Source organism: Falco punctatus (genome assembly GCF_963210335.1).
Source record: "Falco punctatus genome assembly, chromosome: 6".
NCBI classification, from domain to species: domain Eukaryota; kingdom Metazoa; phylum Chordata; class Aves; order Falconiformes; family Falconidae; genus Falco; species Falco punctatus.
The window spans coordinates 82,943,267-82,965,210 of record NC_137585.1 but is presented as its reverse complement, the minus strand read 5'-3'; the positions used below and the strand labels follow the sequence as shown (position 1 = coordinate 82,965,210).

General features: G+C 39.8%; 1 protein-coding gene across 1 annotated transcript in view; it reads left to right on the top strand.

Annotated features, from left to right (window-relative positions):
* SLC13A1 (solute carrier family 13 member 1) overlaps positions 1 to 21,944 on the top strand; it is a 57,603-nt gene extending 35,659 nt beyond the window's left edge. Inside the window, exon 15 of the mRNA XM_080393983.1 lies at positions 1 to 21,944. This exon is cut by the window's left edge and continues 11,194 nt beyond it. The gene's annotated coding sequence lies outside the window, so the exon portion shown is untranslated.

The window sequence follows — 21,944 nt, the reverse complement described above, 5'->3', positions numbered from 1 at the left end:
GTGGAACCAAAGCCTTTCTGAAACCAAAATAACATTACTTTTATTGCTTCTTCATCTACTAGACCAGTCAAAGTCACTGGGTAGTCAGAGAAGGAATTACTTTCTTTAACATGACTTGCTCTTGACAAATTAGTGTTGGCTGTTTCTTACCAAGTTATTATCCTCTAAATATTTTAAACTGATTATTTAATTACTTGTTTCAGTAGGTTTCTGGATATTGGAGTGAGTTTGACACATCTAGTTGATCTTTCTTTACTCCTGGCAGACCTTACCATCTGCTATGAGGTCTTACAAACAAGTGCTAATTATTCAGAAATCGTTTCATATAAATTCCTTCAGTACTCAAGAGGGCAAATTTGATCAATTATCCCTGGTCTGAGTACATTGTGCCTATCCAAATTTTCTTTCACCTGTTCTTTTGCTATTCTGGCTCTTAAAATTTCTGTGTTAAGCATCTGGTTACAATTGACCTTTTGTATGAAAGTTAAAACAAAATAAAACAATAGAAGATTTTGTCTTCTTGGCAACATCATGAATTGATCCTCTTCCTCTGTAAGTTACAGGCTACACTTTATATTCTTTATATTTTATTTGTTAAACAATTTTTTTGTCTTTCTTTTATGCCCTTTGCTACTCGTAATGCATTTTGAATGTTGACTGTGGAGGATTCTGAAAAGGCAGGAACCAATAAGTAGCTACCAGTAAGCAGTCCTAGTTCATGGCTTCTGCTCAGCTTGTGCCTGTCGGGCAGCAGAAGTGTGGGCATTATCAGATATCTAAACTTCAGGGCCCTGTCACTGCAAAAGCCATGGGAACACAGGTGTTGTACTCTAGGGTCCCCCTTACGAATCTCTTCCTCAATTGTACACAACAGTGGAACGGATGTGATCCGTTCACTGATTTCTTAAGGGAGACAGAAGATACTGACATTCAAATTATTGGTGAAAAAAGAAACTACTTTCTGAAGTTTAATTAGAAGTTCAATATTTTAAATTAAGTTCTGTAGCTTTGTTTTTACTTCACATATGGCAACCCTGTGGTTTAAGCTATTAAGCTAAAGGCTTACCTTTACCTGATTTCTTTCTCATTGGGCCACCCATGCTAAAGGAATTTTGCTAAAATAAAAATTGAACATTCTCAGTGTAAAGAGATATATAAATGGGTTTTTTTGTCACTTCATGTTTTTCTGTTTCAGGATGCACATCATTATTGAACTAATTATTCAGGAACATATTGGAAGTTCTTTAAACAGCTGAGCAGAAACTTAAAGGTATCTACCTAGGATGCAGTGGAACAACAATTTTGTCTGTTTTATTTCTAAGCAGTGTTCATATTTACCCATGCTTTGCTGACTTCACAGAACCTTGATGAAGTGCCTCCAAGAAGCAAGCAACGGCATCTAAATTATTTAAGGAAGCATTCACAGCACTATAATGACTACTAACCCATCTCAAGAATAAAGGTCAGTAAATCTATTAGGGTCCTTGAGCTTTGCCTTGCTGATATTTCCAATTCCTCTAGCTCATTTCCCCTTATTTTAAAGAAAGGTAATATAATTTGACCTTGAATTTATTAATGGCCTATGCCACTAACTGTAGTAGTTAGAAAAACATGAGGAAGATGAATAAGTAATCATTCACACACCTTTTTTAGTTTCAGTTTTCAATGGCATTGCCTCAGCTAATCATAGTTAAGTGAAGCAAATATGCAACATTACATACTCAGCTATAAATATATTTGCATCAGAAGCTGCTTAATGGATCTGTGACCAAATAATAAATTATATTCATGTAGCAACACGGTACTTACCACTCAGCTCTTACTGGGAAAGAGCTCATGTACAGAAGTTCAGTGCCTTGGCTAAGAGAGGACCCTCAGGCAGGAGACACGGGCTTCTCTTCACTGTTTTGCTGTTGCCTTATAACTATTGAGCTAACCAGTAGCTCAACCTTCCTGTGCCTTCCTTTTTTTTTTTTTTTTTTCCTGGCTGTACCAACACTTTCAAAGATGATGGGGAAAAAAAACCCTCTCATTTTCTTCTAGGAGATTGCTGACATTCAAAAGAAGTTGCTCAATATTATTCAAGTTAGAATTAATATTTTCATTGGAACAAGGAGAAAAGACAGAGAAAATTGAGATTTATGAAGGTCATAAGAATGTGCATGGTTTCTTCAAACTTTCACTGTACTCTTTTGTTAAAGCTATACATGAAATAAAAATTCTCCCCTGTCGGGATAATACAATTCAGTATATCACACCACTTTCCAGCTTTAGTGAAACACAGACAACTTCAGGATGAAATGTGGAAGCTCTCCAGTAGCAAAGGGGACAACACCTACTTCTTAACCTGATCAGAAAGACTCAATACCTGCAAAAAATGCAGAGCCTGGTATTATTGAGAAAGATGGCATGGTTCAAACAGACCGAGAAATCAGGAGAAAATGATGCAGCACTGTCCAGGTGTAGCTCAAAATATTACTGCTTCATTCCACATATGCAGAGCACCACTATTAATCACTCACACCTGTGTAATGCATCAGCAACAAATACTCATGGTCAGTGCAGGACTTGTCTGCCTCTGGTCAAATTGTTCAATCATTTAAATGGGATTTAAATGATTGGATCGTAAGACTGATTTATATGAAGTAGCTTACCCAACCCATATGTACACTGTGACATGAATGTGGCTGTAAAGAAATATAGTATACCACCTGCTGATAACTGAGTAGTGTATCGATTATTATTCAGGTAAAAAAAAAAAAAAAAAAAAAAAAAAAAAAGAGGAAAGGAAGTGATGCTTGCATTGTGTTAAAGTAACTCAGATGAGACTTATGTTGAGGATGGTGTGGTAATATCTTACGTTATCTTATCCAGGTCTACCAATAGCAAAGTCAACTAAGGTTAACCGTTCCCCAGACTGAGAACTATCTGTAAGTGAGACAGCCTACTCTTGAAACAGTAGAGCCCAGTGGGACTGACTGTTTTGAAGCTAATAGATAAAGAAAACCTCAGATCCCTTTTAGCACCTAAATCAAGGAATTTTGTAAGCTTCCCTGCTGGCTGGCTGGCTTTCCTAGCTAAGTTCAGTTTCCAGATACTTTTTCTAAAAACAATTGTCTCCTCTGTATTGTCACATGCCTTTTATCCTGAAAGAAATGTTCAATCAGATGCATAAAAGAGGAGACAATTGTCTAGAGGTACCTCAGGAGACTGAATTAGGGTTTGACCGATCTTGTTCAAATGCCCGCAAATGAGTAGGAATGCTAAGTTATACAAAAATGCCACATAGTGAATAAAACTCAGGTTTCCAACAGCCCTAATAACTTTTTGTTCCGTCATCATTGTTTTTAATTTGATGTGAACCGCAGCCACACCAGCTGGTATCAGGGCACACCCCCCACATAGACAGGAGTGCTACCATGTGGAGATCAAAAGAATGAGTTATGACTTATTTAAGGCACTGTCTTCTTGAAACATCTCTTGAAGACATAGTACCAAGAGAACCCGGCCATTGTAAAAATAACCATCTGAAAGGGTCTCACAGGCAGCCAACTAAGACAGAGTTTTGTGAATAAATACAGTTTGTTCACAGAATATAGTTTAAATGAATAGTCCACTTTTGTGACAAATTAGTGTCTTCGTACCATAGGAAGAATTACTGCTCCCCAAGAATTTAAGATTGTGCTATGGTCAGCCACTGAGTGGGAATACTATTGATGTGACCTACAAAACTTAAAGCCTAAAGGTGACTTGTTATCAAACAATCTGTCTTGTCTGCCCTTAAAGATACTGGAGACATGAGCTTACCCTTTAATACAGGTAAGGTTAACAACCCTTATGCGTGGTTGGATGGTGGTTGAAAAGAGCATGGCTCTTTCATTGTTCTGCATTCACCTAAAAGAAGATACTCTTAAGCATAAGTTTTGCTGGAAATAAATTGAAATGCTGTGGTAGCGTGCATTTTTGTTGGCATTCTAGTCATTTGGGTTGAAGCCAGATGAGTAAATTATCCTTTTACTTCAAAAAAAGTAGAGGGGAGAAAAAGCAACTGCTGGCATTTATGGCAAGCAAATGACAGATGTGAAAATCTAATAACATGTTCTTAACAAGGTGGGAAGAAACAAACATATATTCACAGACAGAGTCTCCAGGAATCCTATCCTGACAAGCTATGGCTATATTTCAGCAACAGGAGCAATAAAAAATTGACATCACAGAAATGCACATTAGCAGTCCCTTTTTTCTCCTCTCTTTATCAAATACAGGTTCAGAAAAAGTGAATTGTTATTTAGCTGGATGTTAGCAGAAAGCTCAACAATTCCGCTGTGTTTAGTACAAAAAAAAAAAAAATATATATATATATATATATATATATGGGTGTATCTTCAATACATACTGGTAAAATAATCAACTACATATAGGGGTCTTTAAGAAGCAGCTGAATAGTATTTGTTGCAGGGCTTGTCAAACTGCTTATCACTGGTTTGTTCCAATATGCTGCTGGTACTCTGGCTTGAAACCAGGGCATCATGTCCTTAAAATTAGCAATGTTTAAGTGCTTTCCTGGAGAGCAGCCAATGATACCAGGCAAGATAAAGTCCACTGAGTTTTTAATGCTGCAGTTGTATAGTTAAAATTTACAGATAACATAAACTGGGTATACCCAAGAGTATCTTAATTTGTTCATCATATTTGGGAATTTACCCAAGTCTTTTCCTTTCTATTCATTATGAATAGATTTACTCTGAAGACGATGATATTTGTTCCTTTAAATTCCACCTGTCCTGTAGGGGATCCAGCTGCCTGACAGGATTAAGGCTTTAAAAAACATGAAGCCTAAGTACCTGCAAAAAGAGATATTCTCTTTCGGTAGCAGTAATGACACTTTTAAGCTTGTTTTTGCCTTCCTCACAGTTACAGGGACTGCAGCTACATAAGTAAGAGCAAAAATGAGTTTATATTTTTTCAAAACTTTTCTAAAACCTGTAAAATGATGGCCAGAGGCAGTTATTGTTCTGTTTTCCCATTTCTTTGACTCCTTGTCCCTCATGTATTTTGATTTTGTTTCTCTTCTTGCCCAGCCTCTGGGCTGCTTACACACTTTGTGCAAACTATGCACTAAACCAAAAATAAGGTGAATTAATATTTAAGCATTTAATGACCTGGGTCCAGATGCAGATATGAGTTGTTTCTATATACCCCCAAAATAGTATGTTTCATGGTAGGGAGTTTGGGAAAGCAGTTTGAAATAAGCAAGCGAGTTTATGTAAAATTGTGGAATATCCTTGAATATCCCAGTAAAGTCGAATCATAGATAAGGGTGACACCAGATTTGGAAGAGGAACAAACAGCTTTCCCCCATTCACTTTAAATTTTATAAATTTAAACGTCTAGATTGCTTTTCCACTAGAAAAGCCCAAAAGGCCACTAATGTTTGCTGAGAAGTATTTTCCTTACAATTTCATTAATATTGTGGCTATGTCTTAAAGAAAAAATCAATATACACAGACTATTGAGAAGTCTTCTCCAAACCCTGCTGGATGTCCATCACCAGTGATGCATTTAATGTGACGTTCTTCCTGTTCCCGGCTCCCGCAGGCTCTTCACGTCACCTCAAAAAGAGCACTCAGCTTTTGTTTCATGCACTTCCTATCCTCCAATTTTTTTTTTTCCCTTTCTCATCCACCTCTCCCCATTCCTGGTATCACAAGACCTGGGCTCTTTTATCAGCTTTTCTCCACGATGTGCAGAGCTGTGGGGAGCACCCAGGTGCTGAGAGGGGACAGGACCTCTGCTCTGCCCACGTCGTGGCCCAAGAAGCCCTGGGTTCTTTCCTGCAGCCCTCAGCAGGAGGAAATACTGTCTGTGAGCTGCTATCAACTAAATTCAATAAATGAACATGTATATGAGCACGTGTTTAGACGATCACAGTGTAACCATGCTCTGATTGATGCCTACAGAGGCCTACCTGAGCTTCCTATCACAAATAAATTAATCAAGAACAGCTCATCCATTTAAAAATATTATCCCTGCCATGCAGCCAGAAACCAAACTGTTTGCAATCTAGTGATCAGTTGAATCAGTTCTTCCACTGCAAATTAAAACTGCCTGAAGGCATCTATATTTAATCTAAAATATTTTTCATGTCTTCATATAAAATGATAGGGAACGACTACAGGCATACTATTGGTTTTAACTGAGTTTATTAAAAGCAGTTTCACAGTTCCATTTGGACATTGGCCACTTCTTTACATGTACAAGATGAATAATTCATCTTTAAAACCACAGTTGTCGTTTGAAGTAAATTAAAATCTGAGGATCTCCAAGCAAAAGTACGGGCTGAAGTAGGAGCTAAGATATATAAAAGTCTGGTATTGAAACGGGGCAATGTTTTTCTCTGCATGAAATTCTTCTTAATACATTTTAGCCCTCTACAGTATAGGCGCTTCAATAAATTCAGTTGCCTGGAGGCCTTTTCCATTTGAGAAGGAGAAAGAAGATGCCCCCAGAGCACAGCTTCAGCCCTCTGAAATGGCTCTTTCCATAGGCCAGGGAGAGGGGCTGGCAAGAGGATGCTTCAATTAAGATGTTTAACAGTAAAACAGCTAAAAGTCCAGCCTGCTTCAAAATAGTGCCTTAAGCTATATACCACAAAGTGCCAAGGACCATCAGCTGGTTAAACTTGGTGGCAGATGTCATGAAGCCAACATTCCCCACAGGTTGCAGAGGATGGCCAGGCTGTGCAGACCCTGATCTGTCAGTGCTAACAGGCATGGCTGTGGTCTGGGAGCAAAACTTAGTAGCCCTAGAGCTACTGGTTATTGCCTTCTCCATCTTTTTGGCCACAAATATCTCTCCTGGTAATGCTGTAGTTATACAGAGCTTATTACTGGGTCTTTATTCATCCCTTTCTGCAATTCCTTTAGGGCATTTTGTGGCTTAAGACAGGTAGGAGAAGCAACTGACAGTCAGTAAACTATGGCAATTTTCAGGGAACCTATGGCTTCTGAGGTGATCATTGTCAGTTGGTTTAAATTACAGAAATCTTCAGGCTATTCTATCAGTGTCTGGATTTCTCAGGATTATGAGAAAAAATATCAAGGATATTTTCTTCTCTGCTCAGTAAAAGGATAATAAAATCTCTCCCTGCAGATTTACTTAAGAGAAAAAAAAAAAAATAATAATAAAAAAAAAGGAAACCCCCAAACCTTTCTCATGGATTTTTTTCTTATGAGCTAGACTCTAAAATCAAAAGTAATGACATTAGAATATTTTTTATATGGGCTCTGGGGCCAGGGAGAAACAGAACAGAGAGAGAGATGTACAGCCTCATACTGCTCACATTGTGGTCCAAGCTTGCTCCAAACATTATCCCATCAATCCTGATTCATAAAGGCGGTTCAACAGAAGGAGGGAAAAATTCATTATTGATTGTTCAGTGTTTCATCCCAAGTTACATTCGCTCAGAAATAATTTTTTTGACTCATAATGAGCCCATTAAATGGCACTTATGAAAAGCAAAACAAAAGTTTGAACTATTTTTTGATTCTGTCACTTGACTTCATTGTAGTTCTCTAACATTCACCCAGCAATTTATTTAACCATAAGCATAAATTATGTACCCACTAGCCAAAGAGCTCTTAATAAGTGAAACTGACAGAAAGACAGAAAGACTGAGATTAGCTGACCACTTCTTTTCTCCACAGAAACCATAGCTCTAATTTTAAGTCATATCATATTAATTTGCTTTTCCTTCACAAGTTATTTTTAGTCCCAGCCCTTTCAGATTGATGTGTATAGATATAAAACAAGGCAGGTGCATGAGCTCACTCCTTTTTATTCCTCAGAGTTACATTGGAATATTTACCAGTGGAGAAAGTAAGAGCCAACAACGAGATTTCAATTCAGTATTTCACAGTACCTCTTTGGAAAGATATTTGTATGATTAATAATCAGTGTTGAAAGTACAAGATATGAATCAGCCTCTATGTCTTGATGATTGGCTCTGTGAGAAGAAGAAAAAATATTCATACCAGGGGAAAAAAATATATTTACGATAAATTATTGGAAGTGATTAAAGCAATCTACTTGCTGACTTACTTAGCTAGGTAATCACTACAGCTATGGTCTAAGGAAAGAAAGATTTCTGGCCTAGCTTCAGTTTAAATATATGAATTGATATCTCAGAACTTGACTCCTTAGCAGATCATTTCTGCTTCTTATTCACAGGGCAGTTTAACCGCTCGATGAAAGGCATAATTGCTGTGAACGCAATGTCCCTAGCATAAAAAGAAAGACAAAACATTATTGCACAGATCTGAAAACTGGTGCAAATGCAGACCTACCTGGGAAAAAAAAAAAAAAAAAAAAAAAAAAAAAGAAGAAAAAGAAAGAAAAAGAAAGATGCTATCTTTGAATTATCTAGGATCAATAGTGAATCTCTGACTATACACTGCAAAATAGGTATTCCTGTGCATTCTCTGATACAATTTGTTCTTGCTTTTTCTTTGATAAAAGGGATGAACATATTCAATTAGCTTTCTGAAATACAGTGTCATTGTTTCTTTCTCCTACCTTTTTACCCATGGACATTTTCCCACTCATTTTTAGTTACTGCCTCCTGTGGGCTTGTGTAGCAGACATGCTGACTCCTTAATTAAAATTGCATGCCAGGAAGTAAGTTAACTGCCAGCTGAATGCTTGCCTCCTACTGTTGCATTCTGTCAGCTCAGGGATGGTTTTCTTTCTCCTCCCCCCCTTATTTTTTTTTTTATTTTTTTTTAGGAAATGTCAGTTGCTGTTTCTGAAAGTAAATTTGGGAAACTCTGGAAAATGCACTTAAACTGGTGATTAAATCTAGAAAATGTCATTATTTTTTTCTGTAGAATTAAAACACGAGCACATTAAAAGTATGAAGTCAGTTTTCTGGGTCCAAATAACCAAACACCATGCAAATGAATGCTGGGAGAAAAACACTGATGGACAAACCAGAGTGGCTTATGCTGCAGGTTGGTACCCATCTGGGGACATATTGTGGAATGCTCCTGGAATTAAGCAAGAACCGCCCATGTGCATTTCCCACGCCCTAGATATTTCTGTTTTCCTGGAGGTAAAGTCCTGTTCAAGGTGGGGGAATAAGTGCGGACACCTGCCTGAAGCTTCCCAGGTGTGAGAAGAGATGTGGGGCAGCAGCTGGTCTTCAAGAACACAGAAGTGAAGCGTAGGATCTCTGCAGAGCAAGCAGGCCTCTGTGGGCTATTGCCAAAGCCATGGCTGGGAGGCCGCGGGAGGCCAGCAGCCCCATGCCAGCACCCTTCCGGAGGCTGCTGCTTCTCTGGGCCTCTGCACTGATCCTCAGCTAGGATTTCTCCCTGTGAAACACAATCACAATACCTTTGCCCTGAACCAAGGTGGAGTGGAGAGCTAAAAGCCATTTCTAGAGTGGGAAGGTTGCAGACTCAATCACGAAGGCCCAAATTAGGCTTTTGGATGCCTCAGGTAGGGGCCAAGACATCCACTCTTCCCTGCCTACACCAACGTTTGTTGATTTTCACTATTGCATCCCATGACGTCAGGTCCAGGCAGTTGCCTTTTTTGCTTATAGGAGATTGACTGAGAACAGAAACCTTCTCACAAACAGAGGGAAATAAAAGGAGTTTGGCAAAAGTTTCTCCTGTTCTTTCAGTTCTGCTTTTTTTTATATTCCTCATCCTGTGAATAGAAACTCACTTATTGTTCCAAAGCTTTCCAGGTATCTACAGGGGTTTGGAACAGGCTGGTTTGTTCACCCTGCTAAGTGGAATCCGCCTCTATGTTGGCCGCCTGAGAATCTGAAATTTCATCTTCACCCTAATTAGAACAATACATTCTGGCATGGACCAAGACGTAGGGCATATACCAAAGCTCACAAGCAATCGTGCTTCTTGGTTTCCACTATTTTTCAGGTTCACTTTGTTGCTATGAGCAGAAACAGATGTGTTACAAGCACACCAAAAATTCCAAAATAAGCATCTGTTTCACTACATCAGTGCCTTTGCGATGCCTTGCACCGTACTGCACTCACAACGGTTGCTGAACACCTTTGATATGAAAAAGTACAAACGATGAGAACTGCTGGCTTCCAGGTAACTGCTGCTCTATCAGCCCCCAAGAATGGAGCTCCTGGGCAGCTGGAGGCTTCGGCAGTTTGTAGTTCACGTGCATGCTGTGCTCCACAGCTTGCAGGAAGAAACAAGAGCTTAGCAGCTGTGATAGCTGGCTACTTTATTCATATCTTCAGGGTATGGTTTGTTGGGGGTTTTTTATTGCCTTTGGGTTTTTTTTACTTAGAGAATAAAATTTTGACCCCAGGAAACTCAATAGGAAAGTTTTCATTAATTTTAGATAAGATAGGATTAAGTCAACTTAATATTGTAAAATGGGGAAGCAAAGCAAAGGTTTTAGAGACAAGTAGCAGCTTTTATTACAGTAACAGACATACTGGGAAAAAAACAGGTAAGTCTTTGGGTGAACAAACTTTATAGCTCATATTGCACTAAGCTAAATATTGGTCTGAAGTTGAAATATACATGAACATAACCTAAACACAGCAGGACTAATATTTTAACTAATCCCCAAAGTATTCACACTTTTCAGAATTAATTTTGAAAATACCACTCATTTCAGGCTTCCATTTTTAGGTTGAAACTGATAAAGCACAAAGCTCTACCTCAACCAAAACATGAAAAGGAACATAAATAAAACAAAGCTTAAAAATACCCTTGTGATTTGCTCTAGGTTATTTTCTCTGCCTAAGCCATCACAGTGCAAATTGAAAACCAGCTCAGAATAGATCCTCATGTAGGCGAGACAGCAATGGCTCTCTTGCTCTGGTTTGTATTTCAGTTCTGATTTTCCATGTTTATTCCAAGCAGGTAGGAGCAAAGATTGTGAGTTCAGATGTCTGGATGTATTCAAACTCTCTTGAGTTTCAATACCAGTAAGAAGAAATGGAGCAGAGAAAAACATGGACAAATATATGATAAAATTTGAAACAAAACTTTTAAAAACTAATCACGGTTGCTAAGTAACAAAAGCATACCTAACCCTTGCTGGTGATTAACAAACCTCAAAATTTGCATAAGCCAGGAAATAAGTAGCAAAGGAATTTTACAGATGTTCTTTTGTTTTGAGAGTTTTCCAGTTTACTTACTGGTTTTGTTCTTCTAAAATTTGTAAGGAGGTAAGAGGGAGGAAATTACCCAGATTACTGAACTAAAGAAGGCATTGTTTCCCCTATGGAATGCTAGCAAGTGATACTTGTGTTCTGGATATGCTTTTTCCCCCGGAATGAAATGAGAGCTGAGCCTGAATATACCAAGCTAGCTTTAGGGTAGGGGCCTGTTTCTGCAAGGTTTATGTTATCTGCTCATCACTGCAAAGACACTGTGCATAACCTTTGCTTTGACTCTTAAGAGCCAATTGATTGTCTCTTCACAGAATATATTCCCTGTCAGGTCTTTATCCTTTTTCTTTCAGCATAGGTAATCACAGATATTGCTTAAACACTATTGTTTCTGCCCATGAAAATGTTCTTATTGTATCCACTAAAGTTAAACCCAGTCTATCTCGTCTACTTCATTTATAAAGCCTTTATCACTATACTTTGCTAAATTTCTTGGAAACTTCCCACAGAGTAGCATATAAGGGATCAAATTCATTTGTCTCTAAGGGTCAAGCTAAGTTAGGCAACCTAAGGTTGTACAGTGAGGTACAAACATCAGGCCATAAAAATGCATCCCAGATATTCATGAGACCACAAGTCACCCCACAGATATCAATGCCGCAAATGCATGTTACTTCCCAAGCAGTTTTTGACTATAAAAGTCTAAGGAAATCAAATACTTTATAGGACAGTCTATCTCCTTGCCTATCTAACAAAGCCTAGCGAGATTAGTTTAGATTTATCCTTAATTTACAGCTCCTTTAAGTCCGTTGTGTGTATCTGCATATTTGAGAATGGGAGAAGCAACAACCCGCAGTTATGAAAGTAATGATTTTGTGTCTGACTGATCGCTGTGCATTTCTGCTGAGTGATTCCATTTCTGCATATAGTGAGATCTTTCATTGTTATTTTCTACTCTGGTTTCCCTTTTTGACTTTCATTAGCAGGCAGAACGTCCTCACAGGGTACACTGACATCACATAAAGAGTTGGTGTCTGTTACTATCACACAGCCTTTGTTTGGACCGTCAAAGACAGGGGTGTAGGACAAAGCTTTATTATTATCTTCAGCTCAGAATAGGATGTCACACACTTGTGTACTGTAAAACAAGATAGTCAGTAAAAGTGGTTAGATATTTGGGGTATTATATGCTTTGTTCCCAGAAAAATATCGATTTATTGAAATGAAACATTGAAAAGGAGCAGTATTGTCATTTTTTGATCTAATTTCTTTTATAAAAATACAAATGCAAGTTTCCCAGTTTGAAACTATATTTAGCTTCATAATTTAAGCTAAGAGAGATGTTAAAAATGAACCAATATCTTAAAAACATTCAGAGTAAATTGGAACGATATACCTTGATTGACACAAACAAACTAACAAAAACATGATCATTCATGTACCAATAATTTTCACGTTAACTGTTTATTCTGAGCTTGGAAACAAAATTCTTTTGATATAACAAAAACATTATTGGGATGAAAAAACTTTCTTCCTGGAAAAGCTGAAAGAGAAGTTTGGCAGTATTTTTTCTCAAAATTAAGCCAAAGGACAAACAGACTAAGAATAGGAATGCCAGACATATCACTAATATCTTTACAGTTTAAGTCTTTATCCATTCTAAATTTAAAAGCTTATACTCTAGTAGACAGTAATTTAAACCAGCCATGGACTAAGATACTAACAATGAATCCCCCTGCTGATGTTCAGAAGACCCTTTGAAGATCTAGATTTGGAGGATGTACTCTGTACCAGAGACCCAGATGTAAAAAGCAGTTTTCATAAATCTGTTGAGTAAGGGTGAAGTTTATTTCATTTATTTGTGATATATCGAAGTTAGACACCTAAGCTTTAGCTGATGTTTTGCTCCATTTCTAATCGAGGGATAAAAAGGCACTTCATGTTCATGGTTTATCAGGCTTATACTACAGATGTATCTTTGAATAAGCTGAATTGCTCTGTTTGCCTATTTGTCCATGTAGGTGGTTAAGGCAGCCTGGAACTAGCTTAGACTTAGAGGTCTAAGGTTTGGGCACCTAAGTAAAAACAGATGATTCCTCAAGCTTGTTTTATTTTGAGAACATATATGAGCAAGATGATGTTGCCTTCTCAGATTGTCATGACGGTTCAAAATGTCCCTCCCTCATGCACATGCTTTACCCATGGCACTGGTTACACACAGCTGTGTATACTACTTACCCATCTCTGGGGAAATTATTAGATCTTCATGTAGCTCTAGATATGATTAATCACAAATGCAAGAGTTTATTAGAATTTCCAAGGTACTAAAATGCTTCCAATGTAAGCAAACTAATATTGCCCAAGGATTATGGATGCTATCATAATAGCTTTGAAGATATTGCCTTGCTTCATAATACTGCTCTTTTTAAAGCATTAAACATCAAATTGATTTTAAATGCCAAGATCTGTAATCAAGAAGGAAGTTATAACATAGATTCATTTTACAAAAATATTTTCTGAGTTTCAGAGCAAAACCGAACTAGCTAAATACAGTCACCTTATGGATATTTGCAGTTCGGAGCTCAGATGAACCAGGAAAAAAAATTGGCCACATCCTGATTGTCTTAATAAGGTAGACAGAATTATCAAGGCTGATGAAATTAAGCAACAGATTCTGTTACAAACAATAAAAACATTTTTAATGGGCTTTTCTTTTACTGTGAAAAGTTATATGAAACAAGCCAATGCACTGGAAAATGAAAGCACTGATGCGCTGGAGGAGGCACGATGCATCAATTGTTAAATACTCCAGACATAATACTTGGTACATTCGCAAGCTGTAAGGAGACACAGCTGAAGAGAAATTTCAGGCAGCTAAAAATTAGTGCAAAATAAGTCACCAGGCTGAAAGACTTCCTGCAAAAATTTTCTGTGGAGAATTATCAGTGCTATGGCTGAGATATACAGCTTGGTGCTATCAAAAGATTAATCCTATAAACTTCTAAATAAAGGATGGCTTCTTGTAGCTGTTAATCTACAAGAAATACATAGAAAAGCTTACTGGTCTGTACTTTGAAAGAGAAAAAAAACCCACCCATATTTAACCTATAGTTACTTATGTTTCCAACAGATACATGCCAAGTAAACTGGGATGATGGGAGACTAACATGAAACTGGAACCATACTTGAGCTCCCCTGCACCCTTTCCCTGACACACTCAAAATCTTTGAGATTTTGTGTCTTTTATACTAGAAGTCTTAAATTTGTTATAGAAGTGGTGAATTTTTTAAGGGCTTGCACTGGGTGAGTGGAAAATGAGGAAAATGATGGGGGAGAGCCAGACTCATTAGTCTAAACGCCCCCCTTCTCCAAACCTGCATTCCTGAGTATGAATTCTGTCTTGTTCCCTCCTTTCTGCTGTCCTCCTACACATACACACATACACACATATCTTGATGCTGATCATTTCTAAACTTACAGCAACTGCCTTAAATTAATTTACATTTTCAAGGGGCAGTTATTCTTAATAGCGGAAGGGACTAGAGACTTGGTTTTTCAAACAAGTGCCTTCTTTCCCCTTGCAGCATCTTCACAGGAAGGGGAATTCCTTGCTCTGGCACAATTCAAAGTCTAGTTGCAGTTATGCTCAGAATTTAAATGGTCTCCCATGGCACTCTATAGGTGAAACTCATTCATAATCTTATAAAAAGTTTATTTTTCAACATTCTGTTTGATATTTTGCATCAGCTACCTATGCTCCTCATTAAAAGATTAATTTGTTTTGGAGAACTTTGCCAGAATTCTGAGCATTGTACAAAAAGGAAAGCCTCTTTGGAAGCAGTAGAAAAGGTTTACTATCCTGAGGAAATATGACCTTTGAGCCAAAATTCTGGGTCAGAGTGGACATACACTGTGAAATTCATGTTCACAGACTGGACAAAGAAAAGACAATACAGAGTGGTATTTTCATGCCTGACAGAAAACAAACACTTTATTTACAGAAGTTTAACTCTTTTATCACAGAAGACTAGACCAGCCTCCTACTTTTCTACATGCAGTATTCCAGAGACAATTCCTTTGCTGTATGAAGATCCACATGTGTGCCTGCACAAAGGAAAGCTCCCCCATGATCAGATGTCTCCTCTAAAATCTGATGTCATTGCCAAAGCATCATGGCTACTGGACAGCTCGGAGGCTGAAGAGAGAGAGACAGGCTGCTTTAATCATTTGCCTGCCAGAACAGAAAATGAGTTCTTAGTTCTATCGCCATTCGCATTTCAAAGAGATTGTGGCAGGCGTATGTAGTTTTAAAAAATAATAATTCTGTTTCTTTCCAGATGCAGAATCCAGCTGTTTGAGACTAGTACCAAAAGAAAAGCAGAGTGCATCATACATAATCCAGATGGGCTGACACCCCTGATCTCCTCTTGAAGGCTGGATATGACAAAAATGTTTTAAATTCTATTGGATTTTTGAGCTATTAATTATTTCAGCAACAGTAACACTTCAAGACAGTCTGACAAAGCAGTAACAAAACCACAGAGGTTAAGTCTGAGATACAAAAGCCCCCATCCCTGCAGGACAGTGTTTAAAATGGCCATAAGGCATAATCCAGTACTTAAGATCAAACGGTCCATAGTGAGCTGCTACTGAATCTAAAATTCACCACATACTTCTATTTTGGCTTTGAAAGTTCTCTTGCCTTTGGCACCCAACCTTAATCTCATGGAGATACCCTCACCGCTGACAGAACCACGTCCTGCGAAGGGCACAGCTGTTATGTCTCAGACTCACAGCAAATGGAGGGGTGGCAGTGGTCTGTACAGCTGGATCCTGCCAAGCACTGCTATCCAGGAAAGCAAGGTCAATGTTTAATCCCCTCCTTAATTTGATGGGATTCAAAGCTATATCCCCCACAAGAATGCTGCCACCATAAGGCTACAAAATCCTACCAAGTGGATGGAAACATCCTATGAGAAGACTCAATTCATGTTTTTGCTGAGGGTAAACAGGAACTCAGATACTGCCTGTGCTTGTTCCTCTGTTGATTAGCTCCGAGCAGCAACCTTGGAAAGGGAGTTTCTGTAGACCATTCTAAGACAGCCAGATGCCTCAAGTCACTCATCACTGAACCATCTTTATAAGGGAACTTAGCTATTTTCCCTGACTACATTACAAGAAATATAATGGCCCTAGTTTGACCCTCCAAGTCGTTCTAACAGGGATAATACCTAATTTTGAAGTGTTGCAATATTTGGTTTGTCAGGGTTTAAATGGCTTCTTCACGTCTCAGCCTTATAGCCAAAGGCCCTCAAGATATTCCTGTAGAGTGGAGATAAAAATGTATACACTGTGGTTATATGGGAGTTTAGGTTTGGGGCTTTTTTTCCCTGTAAATATGTCCTTTGGTTTTATGAATACCTCCACAAGGCAGAATTTTGTATGAATTACCCTGCATCAAAATCAAAAAGAATTCTATAGAAAATAGTCTAATTCCCAACCTGAATGCTTGAAAAATTAGTTCCTCTGTTGACTGAAAGGTTACTTACTATGGGATCTAAGCTTGTTATTTACTTCTGTAATTGCCATAACATTAATTACTAATTATCTTACCCTATGTCATATCTTTGGATGCTTGGTGGCTACACTTAATATTTATGCATATGTACAGATTATTTCATCTTGGGAAGGGGGCTGTCTACACTCTTACATTGATCAACATATTATTTCACAGAAATAATTTCTTGCACAGATTAAATGCAATTATTATGGGTTTAGAAACCAAATGCCTCTGCATTGCTGGTAATTTTGGAAACTGGATACAGATCAAATTCCTGGCAAATATTTCTGGGCAATACATTTCTGTTGTGTTTATCTTCTGCCATTGTAGTATATGCTCTTCACTGCTCACTAAGGCTGATGTCTATTTTTTCATGTTGATAAGACTTTTGCATCACATCAGCATGTAAGGTGACTGAAGTTAGCAAGACTGGACAGCTTTCTACAAATCTCCCCTTGCTGCCCAGACTAGCTCATAGTATGCCTGTTATAGTGTCAATTTTTTATTGACATATTTTATCTTCATTCATACCAAAAAAAGTCAATGGAGTTTATTACTTGTATGGGAGAATGGAATATTATCCTAAACCCTCAGTGAGTATTTAGGAGTTACTACCCAAAACACTATTGAAAGTTTGCAGATTTGGATATTATAGCATGTCTTTTGGCATCATGGACAGAGTGAAAGATTCAAGCTACATCTCCATGTTGTTAATGATATAACTGAAGTAGTGTAGGGACATCAAATTAGCTCAGGTATATCTATATACATTGGACATTAAAAACAAAGGAGTCATACAGGCAGAAAATTAACTCAATAGCTTAGGCAAGAAACCAAAGCAGTTGCCCAGAGTTTGGATATATCTGAGCTGCTAGTTCACATCTGTATAGCACATCTCTCATTGTACAGATGTAGCCAAAGAACAAGATTGATCTTAGCATCTTTCTGGCAGGAAAGCATGTCGCATCTCACCTGCACTTGGGTCACACCAACCCCATGCAGCGCTACAGGCTTGGGGCAGGGTGGCTGGAAAGCTGCCTGGAGGAAAAGGACCTGGGGGTGCTGGTTGACAGCCGGCTAAACATGAGCCAGCAGGGTGCCCAGGTGGCCAAGAAGGCCAACAGCATCCGGGCTTGTGTCAGAGATAGTGTGGCCAGCAGGACAGGGGAAGTGACCGGACATCCCCCCACACTTAGCACTGGTGATGCCGCACCTCAAACCCTGTGTTCAGCTCTGGGCCCCCCACTACAAGAGGGAGCAGAGGGGCTGCAGCGTGTCCAGAGACGGGCAATGGGGCTGGGGAAGGGTCTGGAGCACAAGTCTTATGAGGAGCAGCTGAGGGAACTGGGGGTGTTCATCCTGGAGTGGAGGAGACTCAGGGGGACCTTATCACTCCCTACAGCTGCCTGACAGGAGGCTGCAGGCAGGTGGGGGTCGGTCTCTTCTCCCAAGTAACAAGCATCAGGGCAAGAGGAAACGGCCTCAGGTTCTGCCAGGGGAGATTTAGATTGGATATTAGGAAAAAAAATATTCCCTGCAAGGGTGTTGAAGCGTTGGAACAGGCTACCCAGGGAAGTGGTGGAATCACCATCCCTGGAGGTATGTAAAGAACATGTAGATACGGCGCTTAGAGACATGGTTTAGTGATGGACTTGGCAGTGCTGGGTTAACGGTTGGACTTGATGGTCTCAAACGTCTTTTCCAACCTGAATGATTCTATGTAACTTTTGCTGGATCACTTAAAAAGCTGCTTGCAAACACTTTAGTTCTTACTGGTAATTCAACCCTGATTAACCTGAGAAGTCTTAGGTTTTATCCCTGTTTCTGCAATGTGACTTTGGGGAAATCAGCTTTTCTTCCCCAGATCCCTCTTTCACTTACTGTAAAACAGAATAATCATAGAATGGTTTGGGTTGGAAGGGACCTTAAAGATCATCTAGTTCTGACCCCCTGCCATGGGCAGGGACACCTTCCATTAGATCAAGTTGCTTGAATCCCCATCCAGCCTGGCCTTGAACACTCCCAGGGAAGAGGCAGCCACAACTTCTCTGGGAAACCTACTTCTATGTCTCACCACACTCACAGTAAAGAATTTCTTCCTAACATCAGATCTAAATCTGCCCTTTTTCAGGTTCAAGCCAGTCCCCCATGACCTGTCACTACATGCCCCTCTCCATCTTTCTTGTAGTCCCTCGTTAGATATTGGAAGGCTGCAATAAGTTGTCCCCCAAAGCCTTCTCACTCGAGGCTGAACAACCCCAACTCCTTCATCCTCTCTTCCCAGAAAAGGTTCTCCAGCCCTCTGGTCATCTTTGTGGTCCTCCTCTGGACTCACTCCAACAGGTCCCTATCCTTCTTCTGTTGGGGGCCCCACAGCTGAACACAGTACTCCAGGTGGGGTCTCATGAGAGTGGAGTAGAGGGGGACAATCACCTCCCTCCACCTGCTGGTCACACTTCTTTTGATGCAGCCCAGGATACAGCTGCTTTTCTGGGTTGCAAGTAGACATTGCCAGGTCATGTTGAGCTTCTTGTCCACCAACACCCCCAAGTCTTTCTCCTCAGGGCTCCTTTCAATCCATTCTCTTCCCAGCCTGTATTGATACTGGGGGTGGCCCCAGCCCATGTGCAGGACCTTGCACTTGGCCTTGTTGGACTTCAAGAAGTTTGCACAGGCCCACCTCTCAAGCCTGCCAAGTTCCCTCTGCATGGCCTCCCTTCCCTCCAGTGTGCCAACTGCACCACTCAGTTTGGTGTCATTGTCAAACTTGCTGTGGGTGCACTTGATCCCAATGTCCATGTCACCAACAAAGATGTTGAACAGCACTGGTCCCAGTATGGAACTCTGAGGAACACCACTCATCACTGGGCACTTGGATATTGAGCCATTGACCACAACTTTTTGAGTGTAACCATCCAGCCAATTCCTTACCCACCAAGTGGTCCATCCATCAAATCCATGCCTCTCCACTTTAGAGACAAAGATGTCATGCACGACAGTGTCAAATGCTTTGCACAAGTCCAGGCAGATGACATCAGTTGGCATTCCCCCATCCACCAGTTCTGTAACTCCATCACAGAAGGCCAGCAAATCTGTCAGGCATGACTTGCCTTTAGTGAAGCCATGGTGGTTGTCACCTCCTTATTTTCCATGTGCCTTAGCATAGTTCCCAGGAGGATCTGCTCTATGATCTTGCCAGGCACTGAGGTGAGACTGACTGGGTTGTAGTTCCCTGAGCCTTCCTTATTTCACTTCTAAAAAATGGGGGTTGTATTTCCCCTTTTCCAGTCAATGGGAGCTTCACTGGACTGAAGCTGTGCTTCTCAAATATAATGGACAGTGGCCTAGACACTTCATCTGCCAGTTCCATCAGGACCACAGTTGCATCTCATCAGGTCCTGTGGACTTGTGCACCGTCAGGTTCCCTAGATGGTCTTGAACCTGATCATCACTTGCAACAGGCAGTTTTTCATTCTCCCAGTCACTGCCTTTGCCTTCTGTGACTTGGGTGGTGTGGCTGGAGCACTTCAGGTGAAGGCTGATGCAAAAAATACATTGAACACCTCAGCCTTCTCCATATCCCAGGTATTCAGGTTTCCTTTTCCTTCTGTAGAGGGCCTGCGTTTTCCATAGTTTTTCTTTTACCACCAACAAATCTGTAGAATCTTTCCTTGTTGCCCTTGACATCCCCGGCCGTATTTCATTCTAGCTATATTGATAAGAGCTATCAAAAGTATTACAAGACCTAAGAGGGGAAGGAAGTACAGAAAGCAAAGCACTGTTATTACTTCACCTTATCTACACTGTATCTCTTCCTCTGAACAGCATTTTATTCTAAACAAAAGAAATTCATCAGAAGTTCAGTATTATCCTTGGCCCATCATGTTTCTATGGTTACAAAGCCTGTGTTTTTCATCTGTAGAAATAGCAAGAATTTTCCCATTGTAATAGACTGCTGTGCCCTGTCCCTCTGACCCTCCTTTGTCAAGAACTGGTTATTCTCATTTTGCCAGTCTCATCAAGCCCTGCACTGAAAGCATCTTTGAATTAGACTACAGGACAAAGCGTTTAAACAGAAAGTAAATATTATTTGCAGTAATACCCAGAAATGTCATCACAAAAAGTAGAAATGTAGAAGGCATGTTAAACTTTATCCCTGAAGACTGATCCAGTCTCTATTTTTCAGCAGATTGGGCAAGCCTTTGCGTGATGGAGGGAACATGACCCTCTTCCCAGCAACAGCTGTGTGCCTTGGCCTTTCTTTCAAGCCTGTTGTTGCATAGCTTATGTCAGAGACAAGCCACCAAGCTTCATCACAGATCCAGTCCATCTTGGGTATTTTATCATGCCATTTGATTTTCTATATGAAGTGCAATACAATGCATACACAAGCATATATATTTGTGTATATATATGCACATATACAGTTGCAGTAGATAAGCAATAAATGTAAATACACATAGACAAGTGTCTCCACTGCATGAACGCCTGTGAGGCAGTACAGATCCCTTTTCTCAACCCCAACTATTCCTTTCTATGATAAGAAGGCATGCTTATAGATAAAACTTAAGATTCCCTTAAGCACAAGCTTGCAATTCCCTTAACATCCTCTTAAAATACTACTTCCTTTCCCTTCTCTAAACCCCGATGAAGAAAAGCAACCATCCCTTCTACAAAAAGAAGCCAAGCCCATCCCTTCTTAGGGTAATATCAGAATCTGGCTTCTTCTGAGCCAGCTCCCTCTTCATTCCTCCTCCTGACCAGTTTATTTCTCATTTGCATTCTTCTCCTTCAGATATCTGTGGGATTTTATCTCTTGCTGTAACAGTGCAAATTACCGCATAAAAACTCGAAGTCAGTTTGGTGCAGTGATCCACCAGTGACTTCACAGCGTGCCTAATGGAGGGTTTTGTGATGACAAAAAATAACCTACACCAGTACCGTACAAAATGTTCAGTGTGCTCTTGAAAGATTGATAGCGTTCCTGGATGATGCATCCGCCTCTCTCCCGTTTGAAGGGCAAACATGTTAAGCTCCCCCTAGGCCAACCACAACCAGTGAGCCCAGCTTGCAGGCTGTGCTGGATGTTTGTCCATCCGCAGCTGTCCGAATGTAAGCTTTAATTCTGTGACCACATCCTTCTAACAGAAAACACTGCAGGTGCGTTTTCCAATGTTTTTAATGGTTTAAAGGGGGGTAGTTGGGTGTTTGTGAGTCCCA